This window comes from Schistocerca nitens, chromosome 1 (genome assembly GCF_023898315.1).
Source record: "Schistocerca nitens isolate TAMUIC-IGC-003100 chromosome 1, iqSchNite1.1, whole genome shotgun sequence".
NCBI classification, from domain to species: Eukaryota; Metazoa; Arthropoda; class Insecta; order Orthoptera; family Acrididae; genus Schistocerca; species Schistocerca nitens.
In genome coordinates this window covers 1,120,559,013-1,120,573,864 of record NC_064614.1, presented here as the reverse complement: position 1 = coordinate 1,120,573,864, position 14,852 = coordinate 1,120,559,013, and the positions used below count along the sequence as shown (strand labels likewise).

Sequence of the window (14,852 nt, the reverse complement as noted above, 5' to 3'; positions counted from 1 at the left end):
ATTACATTGGCCCATTTAAAATTGTGCTGCCCCCTGTGAGAATCGAACTCACGACCCCTGGTTTACAAAACCAGTGCTCTGCCCCTGAGCTAAGGAGGCTGTTGCAGTGTATGCTTCTTTGCGTTCACCACAGCCGTCGAGAAAAATACACTTCAGAGCTTAGAAAATGCGTACAAAGATTTACTCTGCCACAACAATTCGCAACCACTGAGGTCCACAGCGATGACTGACGGGGTGCTGCCGTCTTTCATCTATCATCATCTGTGATCTTGGCTCAGGCCCGAAAAGACTCGCTATTTGGAAATTTTCGGTTCAAAGTATTACATTGGCCCATTTAAAATTGTGCTGCCCCCTGTGAGAATCGAACTCACGACCCCTGGTTTACAAGACCAGTGCTCTGCCCCTGAGCTAAGGAGGCTGTTGCAGTGTATGCTTCTTTGCGTTCACCACAGCCGTCGAGAAAAATACACTTCAGAGCTTAGAAAATGCGTACAAAGATTTACTCTGCCACAACAATTCGCAACCACTGAGGTCCACAGCGATGACTGACGGGGTGCTGCCGTCTTTCATCTATCATCATCTGTGATCTTGGCTCAGGCCCGAAAAGACTCGCTATTTGGAAATTTTCGGTTCAAAGTATTACATTGGCCCATTTAAAATTGTGCTGCCCCCTGTGAGAATCGAACTCACGACCCCTGGTTTACAAGACCAGTGCTCTGCCCCTGAGCTAAGGAGGCTGTTGCAGTGTATGCTTCTTTGCGTTCACCACAGCCGTCGAGAAAAATACACTTCAGAGCTTAGAAAATGCGTACAAAGATTTACTCTGCCACAACAATTCGCAACCACTGAGGTCCACAGCGATGACTGACGGGGTGCTGCCGTCTTTCATCTATCATCATCTGTGATCTTGGCTCAGGCCCGAAAAGACTCGCTATTTGGAAATTTTCGGTTCAAAGTATTACATTGGCCCATTTAAAATTGTGCTGCCCCCTGTGAGAATCGAACTCACGACCCCTGGTTTACAAGACCAGTGCTCTGCCCCTGAGCTAAGGAGGCTGTTGCAGTGTATGCTTCTTTGCGTTCACCACAGCCGTCGAGAAAAATACACTTCAGAGCTTAGAAAATGCGTACAAAGATTTACTCTGCCACAACAATTCGCAACCACTGAGGTCCACAGCGATGACTGACGGGGTGCTGCCGTCTTTCATCTATCATCATCTGTGATCTTGGCTCAGGCCCGAAAAGACTCGCTATTTGGAAATTTTCGGTTCAAAGTATTACATTGGCCCATTTAAAATTGTGCTGCCCCCTGTGAGAATCGAACTCACGACCCCTGGTTTACAAGACCAGTGCTCTGCCCCTGAGCTAAGGAGGCTGTTGCAGTGTATGCTTCTTTGCGTTCACCACAGCCGTCGAGAAAAATACACTTCAGAGCTTAGAAAATGCGTACAAAGATTTACTCTGCCACAACAATTCGCAACCACTGAGGTCCACAGCGATGACTGACGGGGTGCTGCCGTCTTTCATCTATCATCATCTGTGATCTTGGCTCAGGCCCGAAAAGACTCGCTATTTGGAAATTTTCGGTTCAAAGTATTACATTGGCCCATTTAAAATTGTGCTGCCCCCTGTGAGAATCGAACTCACGACCCCTGGTTTACAAGACCAGTGCTCTGCCCCTGAGCTAAGGAGGCTGTTGCAGTGTATGCTTCTTTGCGTTCACCACAGCCGTCGAGAAAAATACACTTCAGAGCTTAGAAAATGCGTACAAAGATTTACTCTGCCACAACAATTCGCAACCACTGAGGTCCACAGCGATGACTGACGGGGTGCTGCCGTCTTTCATCTATCATCATCTGTGATCTTGGCTCAGGCCCGAAAAGACTCGCTATTTGGAAATTTTCGGTTCAAAGTATTACATTGGCCCATTTAAAATTGTGCTGCCCCCTGTGAGAATCGAACTCACGACCCCTGGTTTACAAAACCAGTGCTCTGCCCCTGAGCTAAGGAGGCTGTTGCAGTGTATGCTTCTTTGCGTTCACCACAGCCGTCGAGAAAAATACACTTCAGAGCTTAGAAAATGCGTACAAAGATTTACTCTGCCACAACAATTCGCAACCACTGAGGTCCACAGCGATGACTGACGGGGTGCTGCCGTCTTTCATCTATCATCATCTGTGATCTTGGCTCAGGCCCGAAAAGACTCGCTATTTGGAAATTTTCGGTTCAAAGTATTACATTGGCCCATTTAAAATTGTGCTGCCCCCTGTGAGAATCGAACTCACGACCCCTGGTTTACAAGACCAGTGCTCTGCCCCTGAGCTAAGGAGGCTGTTGCAGTGTATGCTTCTTTGCGTTCACCACAGCCGTCGAGAAAAATACACTTCAGAGCTTAGAAAATGCGTACAAAGATTTACTCTGCCACAACAATTCGCAACCACTGAGGTCCACAGCGATGACTGACGGGGTGCTGCCGTCTTTCATCTATCATCATCTGTGATCTTGGCTCAGGCCCGAAAAGACTCGCTATTTGGAAATTTTCGGTTCAAAGTATTACATTGGCCCATTTAAAATTGTGCTGCCCCCTGTGAGAATCGAACTCACGACCCCTGGTTTACAAGACCAGTGCTCTGCCCCTGAGCTAAGGAGGCTGTTGCAGTGTATGCTTCTTTGCGTTCACCACAGCCGTCGAGAAAAATACACTTCAGAGCTTAGAAAATGCGTACAAAGATTTACTCTGCCACAACAATTCGCAACCACTGAGGTCCACAGCGATGACTGACGGGGTGCTGCCGTCTTTCATCTATCATCATCTGTGATCTTGGCTCAGGCCCGAAAAGACTCGCTATTTGGAAATTTTCGGTTCAAAGTATTACATTGGCCCATTTAAAATTGTGCTGCCCCCTGTGAGAATCGAACTCACGACCCCTGGTTTACAAGACCAGTGCTCTGCCCCTGAGCTAAGGAGGCTGTTGCAGTGTATGCTTCTTTGCGTTCACCACAGCCGTCGAGAAAAATACACTTCAGAGCTTAGAAAATGCGTACAAAGATTTACTCTGCCACAACAATTCGCAACCACTGAGGTCCACAGCGATGACTGACGGGGTGCTGCCGTCTTTCATCTATCATCATCTGTGATCTTGGCTCAGGCCCGAAAAGACTCGCTATTTGGAAATTTTCGGTTCAAAGTATTACATTGGCCCATTTAAAATTGTGCTGCCCCCTGTGAGAATCGAACTCACGACCCCTGGTTTACAAGACCAGTGCTCTGCCCCTGAGCTAAGGAGGCTGTTGCAGTGTATGCTTCTTTGCGTTCACCACAGCCGTCGAGAAAAATACACTTCAGAGCTTAGAAAATGCGTACAAAGATTTACTCTGCCACAACAATTCGCAACCACTGAGGTCCACAGCGATGACTGACGGGGTGCTGCCGTCTTTCATCTATCATCATCTGTGATCTTGGCTCAGGCCCTAAAAGACTCGCTATTTGGAAATTTTCGGTTCAAAGTATTACATTGGCCCATTTAAAATTGTGCTGCCCCCTGTGAGAATCGAACTCACGACCCCTGGTTTACAAGACCAGTGCTCTGCCCCTGAGCTAAGGAGGCTGTTGCAGTGTATGCTTCTTTGCGTTCACCACAGCCGTCGAGAAAAATACACTTCAGAGCTTAGAAAATGCGTACAAAGATTTACTCTGCCACAACAATTCGCAACCACTGAGGTCCACAGCGATGACTGACGGGGTGCTGCCGTCTTTCATCTATCATCATCTGTGATCTTGGCTCAGGCCCGAAAAGACTCGCTATTTGGAAATTTTCGGTTCAAAGTATTACATTGGCCCATTTAAAATTGTGCTGCCCCCTGTGAGAATCGAACTCACGACCCCTGGTTTACAAGACCAGTGCTCTGCCCCTGAGCTAAGGAGGCTGTTGCAGTGTATGCTTCTTTGCGTTCACCACAGCCGTCGAGAAAAATACACTTCAGAGCTTAGAAAATGCGTACAAAGATTTACTCTGCCACAACAATTCGCCACCACTGAGGTCCACAGCGATGACTGACGGGGTGCTGCCGTCTTTCATCTATCATCATCTGTGATCTTGGCTCAGGCCCGAAAAGACTCGCTATTTGGAAATTTTCGGTTCAAAGTATTACATTGGCCCATTTAAAATTGTGCTGCCCCCTGTGAGAATCGAACTCACGACCCCTGGTTTACAAGACCAGTGCTCTGCCCCTGAGCTAAGGAGGCTGTTGCAGTGTATGCTTCTTTGCGTTCTCCACAGCCGTCGAGAAAAATACACTTCAGAGCTTAGAAAATGCGTACAAAGATTTACTCTGCCACAACAATTCGCAACCACTGAGGTCCACAGCGATGACTGACGGGGTGCTGCCGTCTTTCATCTATCATCATCTGTGATCTTGGCTCAGGCCCGAAAAGACTCGCTATTTGGAAATTTTCGGTTCAAAGTATTACATTGGCCCATTTAAAATTGTGCTGCCCCCTGTGAGAATCGAACTCACGACCCCTGGTTTACAAGACCAGTGCTCTGCCCCTGAGCTAAGGAGGCTGTTGCAGTGTATGCTTCTTTGCGTTCACCACAGCCGTCGAGAAAAATACACTTCAGAGCTTAGAAAATGCGTACAAAGATTTACTCTGCCACAACAATTCGCAACCACTGAGGTCCACAGCGATGACTGACGGGGTGCTGCCGTCTTTCATCTATCATCATCTGTGATCTTGGCTCAGGCCCGAAAAGACTCGCTATTTGGAAATTTTCGGTTCAAAGTAATACATTGGCCCATTTAAAATTGTGCTGCCCCCTGTGAGAATCGAACTCACGACCCCTGGTTTACAAGACCAGTGCTCTGCCCCTGAGCTAAGGAGGCTGTTGCAGTGTATGCTTCTTTGCGTTCACCACAGCCGTCGAGAAAAATACACTTCAGAGCTTAGAAAATGCGTACAAAGATTTACTCTGCCACAACAATTCGCAACCACTGAGGTCCACAGCGATGACTGACGGGGTGCTGCCGTCTTTCATCTATCATCATCTGTGATCTTGGCTCAGGCCCGAAAAGACTCGCTATTTGGAAATTTTCGGTTCAAAGTATTACATTGGCCCATTTAAAATTGTGCTGCCCCCTGTGAGAATCGAACTCACGACCCCTGGTTTACAAGACCAGTGCTCTGCCCCTGAGCTAAGGAGGCTGTTGCAGTGTATGCTTCTTTGCGTTCACCACAGCCGTCGAGAAAAATACACTTCAGAGCTTAGAAAATGCGTACAAAGATTTACTCTGCCACAACAATTCGCAACCACTGAGGTCCACAGCGATGACTGACGGGGTGCTGCCGTCTTTCATCTATCATCATCTGTGATCTTGGCTCAGGCCCGAAAAGACTCGCTATTTGGAAATTTTCGGTTCAAAGTATTACATTGGCCCATTTAAAATTGTGCTGCCCCCTGTGAGAATCGAACTCACGACCCCTGGTTTACAAGACCAGTGCTCTGCCCATGAGCTAAGGAGGCTGTTGCAGTGTTTGCTTCTTTGCGTTCACCACAGCCGTCGAGAAAAATACACTTCAGAGCTTAGAAAATGCGTACAAAGATTTACTCTGCCACAACAATTCGCCACCACTGAGGTCCACAGCGATGACTGACGGGGTGCTGCCGTCTTTCATCTATCATCATCTGTGATCTTGGCTCAGGCCCGAAAAGACTCGCTATTTGGAAATTTTCGGTTCAAAGTATTACATTGGCCCATTTAAAATTGTGCTGCCCCCTGTGAGAATCGAACTCACGACCCCTGGTTTACAAGACCAGTGCTCTGCCCCTGAGCTAAGGAGGCTGTTGCAGTGTATGCTTCTTTGCGTTCACCACAACCGTCGAGAAAAATACACTTCAGAGCTTAGAAAATGCGTACAAAGATTTACTCTGCCACAACAATTCGCAACCACTGAGGTCCACAGCGATGACTGACGGGGTGCTGCCGTCTTTCATCTATCATCATCTGTGATCTTGGCTCAGGCCCGAAAAGACTCGCTATTTGGAAATTTTCGGTTCAAAGTATTACATTGGCCCATTTAAAATTGTGCTGCCCCCTGTGAGAATCGAACTCACGACCCCTGGTTTACAAGACCAGTGCTCTGCCCCTGAGCTAAGGAGGCTGTTGCAGTGTATGCTTCTTTGCGTTCACCACAGCCGTCGAGAAAAATACACTTCAGAGCTTAGAAAATGCGTACAAAGATTTACTCTGCCACAACAATTCGCAACCACTGAGGTCCACAGCGATGACTGACGGGGTGCTGCCGTCTTTCATCTATCATCATCTGTGATCTTGGCTCAGGCCCGAAAAGACTCGCTATTTGGAAATTTTCGGTTCAAAGTATTACATTGGCCCATTTAAAATTGTGCTGCCCCCTGTGAGAATCGAACTCACGACCCCTGGTTTACAAGACCAGTGCTCTGCCCCTGAGCTAAGGAGGCTGTTGCAGTGTATGCTTCTTTGCGTTCTCCACAGCCGTCGAGAAAAATACACTTCAGAGCTTAGAAAATGCGTACAAAGATTTACTCTGCCACAACAATTCGCAACCACTGAGGTCCACAGCGATGACTGACGGGGTGCTGCCGTCTTTCATCTATCATCATCTGTGATCTTGGCTCAGGCCCGAAAAGACTCGCTATTTGGAAATTTTCGGTTCAAAGTATTACATTGGCCCATTTAAAATTGTGCTGCCCCCTGTGAGAATCGAACTCACGACCCCTGGTTTACAAGACCAGTGCTCTGCCCCTGAGCTAAGGAGGCTGTTGCAGTGTATGCTTCTTTGCGTTCACCACAGCCGTCGAGAAAAATACACTTCAGAGCTTAGAAAATGCGTACAAAGATTTACTCTGCCACAACAATTCGCAACCACTGAGGTCCACAGCGATGACTGACGGGGTGCTGCCGTCTTTCATCTATCATCATCTGTGATCTTGGCTCAGGCCCGAAAAGACTCGCTATTTGGAAATTTTCGGTTCAAAGTAATACATTGGCCCATTTAAAATTGTGCTGCCCCCTGTGAGAATCGAACTCACGACCCCTGGTTTACAAGACCAGTGCTCTGCCCCTGAGCTAAGGAGGCTGTTGCAGTGTATGCTTCTTTGCGTTCACCACAGCCGTCGAGAAAAATACACTTCAGAGCTTAGAAAATGCGTACAAAGATTTACTCTGCCACAACAATTCGCAACCACTGAGGTCCACAGCGATGACTGACGGGGTGCTGCCGTCTTTCATCTATCATCATCTGTGATCTTGGCTCAGGCCCGAAAAGACTCGCTATTTGGAAATTTTCGGTTCAAAGTATTACATTGGCCCATTTAAAATTGTGCTGCCCCCTGTGAGAATCGAACTCACGACCCCTGGTTTACAAGACCAGTGCTCTGCCCCTGAGCTAAGGAGGCTGTTGCAGTGTATGCTTCTTTGCGTTCACCACAGCCGTCGAGAAAAATACACTTCAGAGCTTAGAAAATGCGTACAAAGATTTACTCTGCCACAACAATTCGCAACCACTGAGGTCCACAGCGATGACTGACGGGGTGCTGCCGTCTTTCATCTATCATCATCTGTGATCTTGGCTCAGGCCCGAAAAGACTCGCTATTTGGAAATTTTCGGTTCAAAGTATTACATTGGCCCATTTAAAATTGTGCTGCCCCCTGTGAGAATCGAACTCACGACCCCTGGTTTACAAGACCAGTGCTCTGCCCATGAGCTAAGGAGGCTGTTGCAGTGTATGCTTCTTTGCGTTCAACACAGCCGTCGAGAAAAATACACTTCAGAGCTTAGAAAATGCGTACAAAGATTTACTCTGCCACAACAATTCGCCACCACTGAGGTCCACAGCGATGACTGACGGGGTGCTGCCGTCTTTCATCTATCATCATCTGTGATCTTGGCTCAGGCCCGAAAAGACTCGCTATTTGGAAATTTTCGGTTCAAAGTATTACATTGGCCCATTTAAAATTGTGCTGCCCCCTGTGAGAATCGAACTCACGACCCCTGGTTTACAAGACCAGTGCTCTGCCCCTGAGCTAAGGAGGCTGTTGCAGTGTATGCTTCTTTGCGTTCACCACAACCGTCGAGAAAAATACACTTCAGAGCTTAGAAAATGCGTACAAAGATTTACTCTGCCACAACAATTCGCAACCACTGAGGTCCACAGCGATGACTGACGGGGTGCTGCCGTCTTTCATCTATCATCATCTGTGATCTTGGCTCAGGCCCGAAAAGACTCGCTATTTGGAAATTTTCGGTTCAAAGTATTACATTGGCCCATTTAAAATTGTGCTGCCCCCTGTGAGAATCGAACTCACGACCCCTGGTTTACAAGACCAGTGCTCTGCCCCTGAGCTAAGGAGGCTGTTGCAGTGTATGCTTCTTTGCGTTCACCACAGCCGTCGAGAAAAATACACTTCAGAGCGTAGAAAATGCGTACAAAGATTTACTCTGCCACAACAATTCGCAACCACTGAGGTCCACAGCGATGACTGACGGGGTGCTGCCGTCTTTCATCTATCATCATCTGTGATCTTGGCTCAGGCCCGAAAAGACTCGCTATTTGGAAATTTTCGGTTCAAAGTATTACATTGGCCCATTTAAAATTGTGCTGCCCCCTGTGAGAATCGAACTCACGACCCCTGGTTTACAAGACCAGTGCTCTGCCCCTGAGCTAAGGAGGCTGTTGCAGTGTATGCTTCTTTGCGTTCACCACAGCCGTCGAGAAAAATACACTTCAGAGCTTAGAAAATGCGTACAAAGATTTACTCTGCCACAACAATTCGCAACCACTGAGGTCCACAGCGATGACTGACGGGGTGCTGCCGTCTTTCATCTATCATCATCTGTGATCTTGGCTCAGGCCCGAAAAGACTCGCTATTTGGAAATTTTCGGTTCAAAGTATTACATTGGCCCATTTAAAATTGTGCTGCCCCCTGTGAGAATCGAACTCACGACCCCTGGTTTACAAGACCAGTGCTCTGCCCCTGAGCTAAGGAGGCTGTTGCAGTGTATGCTTCTTTGCGTTCACCACAGCCGTCGAGAAAAATACACTTCAGAGCTTAGAAAATGCGTACAAAGATTTACTCTGCCACAACAATTCGCAACCACTGAGGTCCACAGCGATGACTGACGGGGTGCTGCCGTCTTTCATCTATCATCATCTGTGATCTTGGCTCAGGCCCGAAAAGACTCGCTATTTGGAAATTTTCGGTTCAAAGTATTACATTGGCCCATTTAAAATTGTGCTGCCCCCTGTGAGAATCGAACTCACGACCCCTGGTTTACAAGACCAGTGCTCTGCCCCTGAGCTAAGGAGGCTGTTGCAGTGTATGCTTCTTTGCGTTCACCACAGCCGTCGAGAAAAATACACTTCAGAGCTTAGAAAATGCGTACAAAGATTTACTCTGCCACAACAATTCGCAACCACTGAGGTCCACAGCGATGACTGACGGGGTGCTGCCGTCTTTCATCTATCATCATCTGTGATCTTGGCTCAGGCCCGAAAAGACTCGCTATTTGGAAATTTTCGGTTCAAAGTATTACATTGGCCCATTTAAAATTGTGCTGCCCCCTGTGAGAATCGAACTCACGACCCCTGGTTTACAAGACCAGTGCTCTGCCCCTGAGCTAAGGAGGCTGTTGCAGTGTATGCTTCTTTGCGTTCACCACAGCCGTCGAGAAAAATACACTTCAGAGCTTAGAAAATGCGTACAAAGATTTACTCTGCCACAACAATTCGCAACCACTGAGGTCCACAGCGATGACTGACGGGGTGCTGCCGTCTTTCATCTATCATCATCTGTGATCTTGGCTCAGGCCCGAAAAGACTCGCTATTTGGAAATTTTCGGTTCAAAGTATTACATTGGCCCATTTAAAATTGTGCTGCCCCCTGTGAGAATCGAACTCACGACCCCTGGTTTACAAGACCAGTGCTCTGCCCCTGAGCTAAGGAGGCTGTTGTAGTGTATGCTTCTTTGCGTTCACCACAGCCGTCGAGAAAAATACACTTCAGAGCTTAGAAAATGCGTACAAAGATTTACTCTGCCACAACAATTCGCAACCACTGAGGTCCACAGCGATGACTGACGGGGTGCTGCCGTCTTTCATCTATCATCATCTGTGATCTTGGCTCAGGCCCGAAAAGACTCGCTATTTGGAAATTTTCGGTTCAAAGTATTACATTGGCCCATTTAAAATTGTGCTGCCCCCTGTGAGAATCGAACTCACGACCCCTGGTTTACAAGACCAGTGCTCTGCCCCTGAGCTAAGGAGGCTGTTGCAGTGTATGCTTCTTTGCGTTCACCACAGCCGTCGAGAAAAATACACTTCAGAGCTTAGAAAATGCGTACAAAGATTTACTCTGCCACAACAATTCGCAACCACTGAGGTCCACAGCGATGACTGACGGGGTGCTGCCGTCTTTCATCTATCATCATCTGTGATCTTGGCTCAGGCCCGAAAAGACTCGCTATTTGGAAATTTTCGGTTCAAAGTATTACATTGGCCCATTTAAAATTGTGCTGCCCCCTGTGAGAATCGAACTCACGACCCCTGGTTTACAAGACCAGTGCTCTGCCCCTGAGCTAAGGAGGCTGTTGCAGTGTATGCTTCTTTGCGTTCACCACAGCCGTCGAGAAAAATACACTTCAGAGCTTAGAAAATGCGTACAAAGATTTACTCTGCCACAACAATTCGCAACCACTGAGGTCCACAGCGATGACTGACGGGGTGCTGCCGTCTTTCATCTATCATCATCTGTGATCTTGGCTCAGGCCCGAAAAGACTCGCTATTTGGAAATTTTCGGTTCAAAGTATTACATTGGCCCATTTAAAATTGTGCTGCCCCCTGTGAGAATCGAACTCACGACCCCTGGTTTACAAGACCAGTGCTCTGCCCCTGAGCTAAGGAGGCTGTTGCAGTGTATGCTTCTTTGCGTTCACCACAGCCGTCGAGAAAAATACACTTCAGAGCTTAGAAAATGCGTACAAAGATTTACTCTGCCACAACAATTCGCAACCACTGAGGTCCACAGCGATGACTGACGGGGTGCTGCCGTCTTTCATCTATCATCATCTGTGATCTTGGCTCAGGCCCGAAAAGACTCGCTATTTGGAAATTTTCGGTTCAAAGTATTACATTGGCCCATTTAAAATTGTGCTGCCCCCTGTGAGAATCGAACTCACGACCCCTGGTTTACAAGACCAGTGCTCTGCCCCTGAGCTAAGGAGGCTGTTGCAGTGTATGCTTCTTTGCGTTCACCACAGCCGTCGAGAAAAATACACTTCAGAGCTTAGAAAATGCGTACAAAGATTTACTCTGCCACAACAATTCGCAACCACTGAGGTCCACAGCGATGACTGACGGGGTGCTGCCGTCTTTCATCTATCATCATCTGTGATCTTGGCTCAGGCCCGAAAAGACTCGCTATTTGGAAATTTTCGGTTCAAAGTATTACATTGGCCCATTTAAAATTGTGCTGCCCCCTGTGAGAATCGAACTCACGACCCCTGGTTTACAAGACCAGTGCTCTGCCCCTGAGCTAAGGAGGCTGTTGCAGTCAATGCTTCTTTGCGTTCACCACAGCCGTCGAGAAAAATACACTTCAGAGCTTAGAAAATGCGTACAAAGATTTACTCTGCCACAACAATTCGCAACCACTGAGGTCCACAGCGATGACTGACGGGGTGCTGCCGTCTTTCATCTATCATCATCTGTGATCTTGGCTCAGGCCCGAAAAGACTCGCTATTTGGAAATTTTCGGTTCAAAGTATTACATTGGCCCATTTAAAATTGTGCTGCCCCCTGTGAGAATCGAACTCACGACCCCTGGTTTACAAGACCAGTGCTCTGCCCCTGAGCTAAGGAGGCTGTTGCAGTGTATGCTTCTTTGCGTTCACCACAGCCGTCGAGAAAAATACACTTCAGAGCTTAGAAAATGCGTACAAAGATTTACTCTGCCACAACAATTCGCAACCACTGAGGTCCACAGCGATGACTGACGGGGTGCTGCCGTCTTTCATCTATCATCATCTGTGATCTTGGCTCAGGCCCGAAAAGACTCGCTATTTGGAAATTTTCGGTTCAAAGTATTACATTGGCCCATTTAAAATTGTGCTGCCCCCTGTGAGAATCGAACTCACGACCCCTGGTTTACAAGACCAGTGCTCTGCCCCTGAGCTAAGGAGGCTGTTGCAGTGTATGCTTCTTTGCGTTCACCACAGCCGTCGAGAAAAATACACTTCAGAGCTTAGAAAATGCGTACAAAGATTTACTCTGCCACAACAATTCGCAACCACTGAGGTCCACAGCGATGACTGACGGGGTGCTGCCGTCTTTCATCTATCATCATCTGTGATCTTGGCTCAGGCCCGAAAAGACTCGCTATTTGGAAATTTTCGGTTCAAAGTATTACATTGGCCCATTTAAAATTGTGCTGCCCCCTGTGAGAATCGAACTCACGACCCCTGGTTTACAAGACCAGTGCTCTGCCCCTGAGCTAAGGAGGCTGTTGCAGTGTATGCTTCTTTGCGTTCACCACAGCCGTCGAGAAAAATACACTTCAGAGCTTAGAAAATGCGTACAAAGATTTACTCTGCCACAACAATTCGCAACCACTGAGGTCCACAGCGATGACTGACGGGGTGCTGCCGTCTTTCATCTATCATCATCTGTGATCTTGGCTCAGGCCCGAAAAGACTCGCTATTTGGAAATTTTCGGTTCAAAGTATTACATTGGCCCATTTAAAATTGTGCTGCCCCCTGTGAGAATCGAACTCACGACCCCTGGTTTACAAGACCAGTGCTCTGCCCCTGAGCTAAGGAGGCTGTTGCAGTGTATGCTTCTTTGCGTTCACCACAGCCGTCGAGAAAAATACACTTCAGAGCTTAGAAAATGCGTACAAAGATTTACTCTGCCACAACAATTCGCAACCACTGAGGTCCACAGCGATGACTGACGGGGTGCTGCCGTCTTTCATCTATCATCATCTGTGATCTTGGCTCAGGCCCGAAAAGACTCGCTATTTGGAAATTTTCGGTTCAAAGTATTACATTGGCCCATTTAAAATTGTGCTGCCCCCTGTGAGAATCGAACTCACGACCCCTGGTTTACAAGACCAGTGCTCTGCCCCTGAGCTAAGGAGGCTGTTGCAGTGTATGCTTCTTTGCGTTCACCACAGCCGTCGAGAAAAATACACTTCAGAGCTTAGAAAATGCGTACAAAGATTTACTCTGCCACAACAATTCGCAACCACTGAGGTCCACAGCGATGACTGACGGGGTGCTGCCGTCTTTCATCTATCATCATCTGTGATCTTGGCTCAGGCCCGAAAAGACTCGCTATTTGGAAATTTTCGGTTCAAAGTATTACATTGGCCCATTTAAAATTGTGCTGCCCCCTGTGAGAATCGAACTCACGACCCCTGGTTTACAAGACCAGTGCTCTGCCCCTGAGCTAAGGAGGCTGTTGCAGTGTATGCTTCTTTGCGTTCACCACAGCCGTCGAGAAAAATACACTTCAGAGCTTAGAAAATGCGTACAAAGATTTACTCTGCCACAACAATTCGCAACCACTGAGGTCCACAGCGATGACTGACGGGGTGCTGCCGTCTTTCATCTATCATCATCTGTGATCTTGGCTCAGGCCCGAAAAGACTCGCTATTTGGAAATTTTCGGTTCAAAGTATTACATTGGCCCATTTAAAATTGTGCTGCCCCCTGTGAGAATCGAACTCACGACCCCTGGTTTACAAGACCAGTGCTCTGCCCCTGAGCTAAGGAGGCTGTTGCAGTCAATGCTTCTTTGCGTTCACCACAGCCGTCGAGAAAAATACACTTCAGAGCTTAGAAAATGCGTACAAAGATTTACTCTGCCACAACAATTCGCAACCACTGAGGTCCACAGCGATGACTGACGGGGTGCTGCCGTCTTTCATCTATCATCATCTGTGATCTTGGCTCAGGCCCGAAAAGACTCGCTATTTGGAAATTTTCGGTTCAAAGTATTACATTGGCCCATTTAAAATTGTGCTGCCCCCTGTGAGAATCGAACTCACGACCCCTGGTTTACAAGACCAGTGCTCTGCCCCTGAGCTAAGGAGGCTGTTGCAGTGTATGCTTCTTTGCGTTCACCACAGCCGTCGAGAAAAATACACTTCAGAGCTTAGAAAATGCGTACAAAGATTTACTCTGCCACAACAATTCGCAACCACTGAGGTCCACAGCGATGACTGACGGGGTGCTGCCGTCTTTCATCTATCATCATCTGTGATCTTGGCTCAGGCCCGAAAAGACTCGCTATTTGGAAATTTTCGGTTCAAAGTATTACATTGGCCCATTTAAAATTGTGCTGCCCCCTGTGAGAATCGAACTCACGACCCCTGGTTTACAAGACCAGTGCTCTGCCCCTGAGCTAAGGAGGCTGTTGCAGTGTATGCTTCTTTGCGTTCACCACAGCCGTCGAGAAAAATACACTTCAGAGCTTAGAAAATGCGTACAAAGATTTACTCTGCCACAACAATTCGCAACCACTGAGGTCCACAGCGATGACTGACGGGGTGCTGCCGTCTTTCATCTATCATCATCTGTGATCTTGGCTCAGGCCCGAAAAGACTCGCTATTTGGAAATTTTCGGTTCAAAGTATTACATTGGCCCATTTAAAATTGTGCTGCCCCCTGTGAGAATCGAACTCACGACCCCTGGTTTACAAGACCAGTGCTCTGCCCCTGAGCTAAGGAGGCTGTTGCAGTGTATGCTTCTTTGCGTTCACCACAGCCGTCGAGAAAAATACACTTCAGAGCTTAGAAAATGCGTACAAAG

At 47.6% G+C, this 14,852-nt stretch overlaps 47 non-coding genes across 47 annotated transcripts; all 47 read right to left on the bottom strand.

The window, feature by feature from the left end:
- Positions 1-27: 27 nt before the first annotated feature.
- On the bottom strand, positions 28-99 carry Trnat-ugu (transfer RNA threonine (anticodon UGU)). The gene has a single exon. It is a non-coding gene; the product is annotated as a tRNA-Thr (tRNA).
- Positions 100-346: 247 nt separating this feature from the next.
- On the bottom strand, positions 347-418 carry Trnat-ugu (transfer RNA threonine (anticodon UGU)). Its single transcript has one exon. It is a non-coding gene; the product is annotated as a tRNA-Thr (tRNA).
- A 247-nt stretch (positions 419-665) lies between these two features.
- On the bottom strand, positions 666-737 carry Trnat-ugu (transfer RNA threonine (anticodon UGU)). The gene has a single exon. It is a non-coding gene; the product is annotated as a tRNA-Thr (tRNA).
- A 247-nt stretch (positions 738-984) lies between these two features.
- Trnat-ugu (transfer RNA threonine (anticodon UGU)) lies at positions 985-1,056 on the bottom strand. The gene has a single exon. It is a non-coding gene; the product is annotated as a tRNA-Thr (tRNA).
- Positions 1,057-1,303: 247 nt separating this feature from the next.
- Positions 1,304-1,375, bottom strand: Trnat-ugu (transfer RNA threonine (anticodon UGU)). The gene has a single exon. It is a non-coding gene; the product is annotated as a tRNA-Thr (tRNA).
- A 247-nt stretch (positions 1,376-1,622) lies between these two features.
- Trnat-ugu (transfer RNA threonine (anticodon UGU)) lies at positions 1,623-1,694 on the bottom strand. Its single transcript has one exon. It is a non-coding gene; the product is annotated as a tRNA-Thr (tRNA).
- A 247-nt stretch (positions 1,695-1,941) lies between these two features.
- On the bottom strand, positions 1,942-2,013 carry Trnat-ugu (transfer RNA threonine (anticodon UGU)). Its single transcript has one exon. It is a non-coding gene; the product is annotated as a tRNA-Thr (tRNA).
- Positions 2,014-2,260: 247 nt separating this feature from the next.
- On the bottom strand, positions 2,261-2,332 carry Trnat-ugu (transfer RNA threonine (anticodon UGU)). Its single transcript has one exon. It is a non-coding gene; the product is annotated as a tRNA-Thr (tRNA).
- A 247-nt stretch (positions 2,333-2,579) lies between these two features.
- Trnat-ugu (transfer RNA threonine (anticodon UGU)) lies at positions 2,580-2,651 on the bottom strand. The gene has a single exon. It is a non-coding gene; the product is annotated as a tRNA-Thr (tRNA).
- A 247-nt stretch (positions 2,652-2,898) lies between these two features.
- Positions 2,899-2,970, bottom strand: Trnat-ugu (transfer RNA threonine (anticodon UGU)). The gene has a single exon. It is a non-coding gene; the product is annotated as a tRNA-Thr (tRNA).
- A 247-nt stretch (positions 2,971-3,217) lies between these two features.
- Positions 3,218-3,289, bottom strand: Trnat-ugu (transfer RNA threonine (anticodon UGU)). The gene has a single exon. It is a non-coding gene; the product is annotated as a tRNA-Thr (tRNA).
- A 247-nt stretch (positions 3,290-3,536) lies between these two features.
- On the bottom strand, positions 3,537-3,608 carry Trnat-ugu (transfer RNA threonine (anticodon UGU)). Its single transcript has one exon. It is a non-coding gene; the product is annotated as a tRNA-Thr (tRNA).
- Positions 3,609-3,855: 247 nt separating this feature from the next.
- Trnat-ugu (transfer RNA threonine (anticodon UGU)) lies at positions 3,856-3,927 on the bottom strand. Its single transcript has one exon. It is a non-coding gene; the product is annotated as a tRNA-Thr (tRNA).
- A 247-nt stretch (positions 3,928-4,174) lies between these two features.
- On the bottom strand, positions 4,175-4,246 carry Trnat-ugu (transfer RNA threonine (anticodon UGU)). Its single transcript has one exon. It is a non-coding gene; the product is annotated as a tRNA-Thr (tRNA).
- Positions 4,247-4,493: 247 nt separating this feature from the next.
- Trnat-ugu (transfer RNA threonine (anticodon UGU)) lies at positions 4,494-4,565 on the bottom strand. The gene has a single exon. It is a non-coding gene; the product is annotated as a tRNA-Thr (tRNA).
- Positions 4,566-4,812: 247 nt separating this feature from the next.
- On the bottom strand, positions 4,813-4,884 carry Trnat-ugu (transfer RNA threonine (anticodon UGU)). The gene has a single exon. It is a non-coding gene; the product is annotated as a tRNA-Thr (tRNA).
- A 247-nt stretch (positions 4,885-5,131) lies between these two features.
- Trnat-ugu (transfer RNA threonine (anticodon UGU)) lies at positions 5,132-5,203 on the bottom strand. Its single transcript has one exon. It is a non-coding gene; the product is annotated as a tRNA-Thr (tRNA).
- Positions 5,204-5,450: 247 nt separating this feature from the next.
- Positions 5,451-5,522, bottom strand: Trnat-ugu (transfer RNA threonine (anticodon UGU)). The gene has a single exon. It is a non-coding gene; the product is annotated as a tRNA-Thr (tRNA).
- Positions 5,523-5,769: 247 nt separating this feature from the next.
- Positions 5,770-5,841, bottom strand: Trnat-ugu (transfer RNA threonine (anticodon UGU)). Its single transcript has one exon. It is a non-coding gene; the product is annotated as a tRNA-Thr (tRNA).
- A 247-nt stretch (positions 5,842-6,088) lies between these two features.
- Positions 6,089-6,160, bottom strand: Trnat-ugu (transfer RNA threonine (anticodon UGU)). The gene has a single exon. It is a non-coding gene; the product is annotated as a tRNA-Thr (tRNA).
- Positions 6,161-6,407: 247 nt separating this feature from the next.
- Positions 6,408-6,479, bottom strand: Trnat-ugu (transfer RNA threonine (anticodon UGU)). The gene has a single exon. It is a non-coding gene; the product is annotated as a tRNA-Thr (tRNA).
- Positions 6,480-6,726: 247 nt separating this feature from the next.
- Positions 6,727-6,798, bottom strand: Trnat-ugu (transfer RNA threonine (anticodon UGU)). The gene has a single exon. It is a non-coding gene; the product is annotated as a tRNA-Thr (tRNA).
- A 247-nt stretch (positions 6,799-7,045) lies between these two features.
- On the bottom strand, positions 7,046-7,117 carry Trnat-ugu (transfer RNA threonine (anticodon UGU)). The gene has a single exon. It is a non-coding gene; the product is annotated as a tRNA-Thr (tRNA).
- Positions 7,118-7,364: 247 nt separating this feature from the next.
- Trnat-ugu (transfer RNA threonine (anticodon UGU)) lies at positions 7,365-7,436 on the bottom strand. The gene has a single exon. It is a non-coding gene; the product is annotated as a tRNA-Thr (tRNA).
- A 247-nt stretch (positions 7,437-7,683) lies between these two features.
- Trnat-ugu (transfer RNA threonine (anticodon UGU)) lies at positions 7,684-7,755 on the bottom strand. Its single transcript has one exon. It is a non-coding gene; the product is annotated as a tRNA-Thr (tRNA).
- A 247-nt stretch (positions 7,756-8,002) lies between these two features.
- Trnat-ugu (transfer RNA threonine (anticodon UGU)) lies at positions 8,003-8,074 on the bottom strand. Its single transcript has one exon. It is a non-coding gene; the product is annotated as a tRNA-Thr (tRNA).
- A 247-nt stretch (positions 8,075-8,321) lies between these two features.
- On the bottom strand, positions 8,322-8,393 carry Trnat-ugu (transfer RNA threonine (anticodon UGU)). Its single transcript has one exon. It is a non-coding gene; the product is annotated as a tRNA-Thr (tRNA).
- A 247-nt stretch (positions 8,394-8,640) lies between these two features.
- On the bottom strand, positions 8,641-8,712 carry Trnat-ugu (transfer RNA threonine (anticodon UGU)). Its single transcript has one exon. It is a non-coding gene; the product is annotated as a tRNA-Thr (tRNA).
- Positions 8,713-8,959: 247 nt separating this feature from the next.
- Trnat-ugu (transfer RNA threonine (anticodon UGU)) lies at positions 8,960-9,031 on the bottom strand. Its single transcript has one exon. It is a non-coding gene; the product is annotated as a tRNA-Thr (tRNA).
- A 247-nt stretch (positions 9,032-9,278) lies between these two features.
- Trnat-ugu (transfer RNA threonine (anticodon UGU)) lies at positions 9,279-9,350 on the bottom strand. The gene has a single exon. It is a non-coding gene; the product is annotated as a tRNA-Thr (tRNA).
- Positions 9,351-9,597: 247 nt separating this feature from the next.
- Trnat-ugu (transfer RNA threonine (anticodon UGU)) lies at positions 9,598-9,669 on the bottom strand. Its single transcript has one exon. It is a non-coding gene; the product is annotated as a tRNA-Thr (tRNA).
- A 247-nt stretch (positions 9,670-9,916) lies between these two features.
- Positions 9,917-9,988, bottom strand: Trnat-ugu (transfer RNA threonine (anticodon UGU)). The gene has a single exon. It is a non-coding gene; the product is annotated as a tRNA-Thr (tRNA).
- A 247-nt stretch (positions 9,989-10,235) lies between these two features.
- On the bottom strand, positions 10,236-10,307 carry Trnat-ugu (transfer RNA threonine (anticodon UGU)). The gene has a single exon. It is a non-coding gene; the product is annotated as a tRNA-Thr (tRNA).
- A 247-nt stretch (positions 10,308-10,554) lies between these two features.
- Trnat-ugu (transfer RNA threonine (anticodon UGU)) lies at positions 10,555-10,626 on the bottom strand. Its single transcript has one exon. It is a non-coding gene; the product is annotated as a tRNA-Thr (tRNA).
- Positions 10,627-10,873: 247 nt separating this feature from the next.
- Positions 10,874-10,945, bottom strand: Trnat-ugu (transfer RNA threonine (anticodon UGU)). Its single transcript has one exon. It is a non-coding gene; the product is annotated as a tRNA-Thr (tRNA).
- A 247-nt stretch (positions 10,946-11,192) lies between these two features.
- On the bottom strand, positions 11,193-11,264 carry Trnat-ugu (transfer RNA threonine (anticodon UGU)). The gene has a single exon. It is a non-coding gene; the product is annotated as a tRNA-Thr (tRNA).
- A 247-nt stretch (positions 11,265-11,511) lies between these two features.
- Trnat-ugu (transfer RNA threonine (anticodon UGU)) lies at positions 11,512-11,583 on the bottom strand. The gene has a single exon. It is a non-coding gene; the product is annotated as a tRNA-Thr (tRNA).
- Positions 11,584-11,830: 247 nt separating this feature from the next.
- On the bottom strand, positions 11,831-11,902 carry Trnat-ugu (transfer RNA threonine (anticodon UGU)). Its single transcript has one exon. It is a non-coding gene; the product is annotated as a tRNA-Thr (tRNA).
- A 247-nt stretch (positions 11,903-12,149) lies between these two features.
- Trnat-ugu (transfer RNA threonine (anticodon UGU)) lies at positions 12,150-12,221 on the bottom strand. The gene has a single exon. It is a non-coding gene; the product is annotated as a tRNA-Thr (tRNA).
- A 247-nt stretch (positions 12,222-12,468) lies between these two features.
- Positions 12,469-12,540, bottom strand: Trnat-ugu (transfer RNA threonine (anticodon UGU)). Its single transcript has one exon. It is a non-coding gene; the product is annotated as a tRNA-Thr (tRNA).
- Positions 12,541-12,787: 247 nt separating this feature from the next.
- On the bottom strand, positions 12,788-12,859 carry Trnat-ugu (transfer RNA threonine (anticodon UGU)). Its single transcript has one exon. It is a non-coding gene; the product is annotated as a tRNA-Thr (tRNA).
- A 247-nt stretch (positions 12,860-13,106) lies between these two features.
- Trnat-ugu (transfer RNA threonine (anticodon UGU)) lies at positions 13,107-13,178 on the bottom strand. Its single transcript has one exon. It is a non-coding gene; the product is annotated as a tRNA-Thr (tRNA).
- A 247-nt stretch (positions 13,179-13,425) lies between these two features.
- Trnat-ugu (transfer RNA threonine (anticodon UGU)) lies at positions 13,426-13,497 on the bottom strand. Its single transcript has one exon. It is a non-coding gene; the product is annotated as a tRNA-Thr (tRNA).
- Positions 13,498-13,744: 247 nt separating this feature from the next.
- Positions 13,745-13,816, bottom strand: Trnat-ugu (transfer RNA threonine (anticodon UGU)). Its single transcript has one exon. It is a non-coding gene; the product is annotated as a tRNA-Thr (tRNA).
- A 247-nt stretch (positions 13,817-14,063) lies between these two features.
- On the bottom strand, positions 14,064-14,135 carry Trnat-ugu (transfer RNA threonine (anticodon UGU)). The gene has a single exon. It is a non-coding gene; the product is annotated as a tRNA-Thr (tRNA).
- A 247-nt stretch (positions 14,136-14,382) lies between these two features.
- Trnat-ugu (transfer RNA threonine (anticodon UGU)) lies at positions 14,383-14,454 on the bottom strand. The gene has a single exon. It is a non-coding gene; the product is annotated as a tRNA-Thr (tRNA).
- A 247-nt stretch (positions 14,455-14,701) lies between these two features.
- Trnat-ugu (transfer RNA threonine (anticodon UGU)) lies at positions 14,702-14,773 on the bottom strand. Its single transcript has one exon. It is a non-coding gene; the product is annotated as a tRNA-Thr (tRNA).
- Positions 14,774-14,852: the final 79 nt, after the last annotated feature.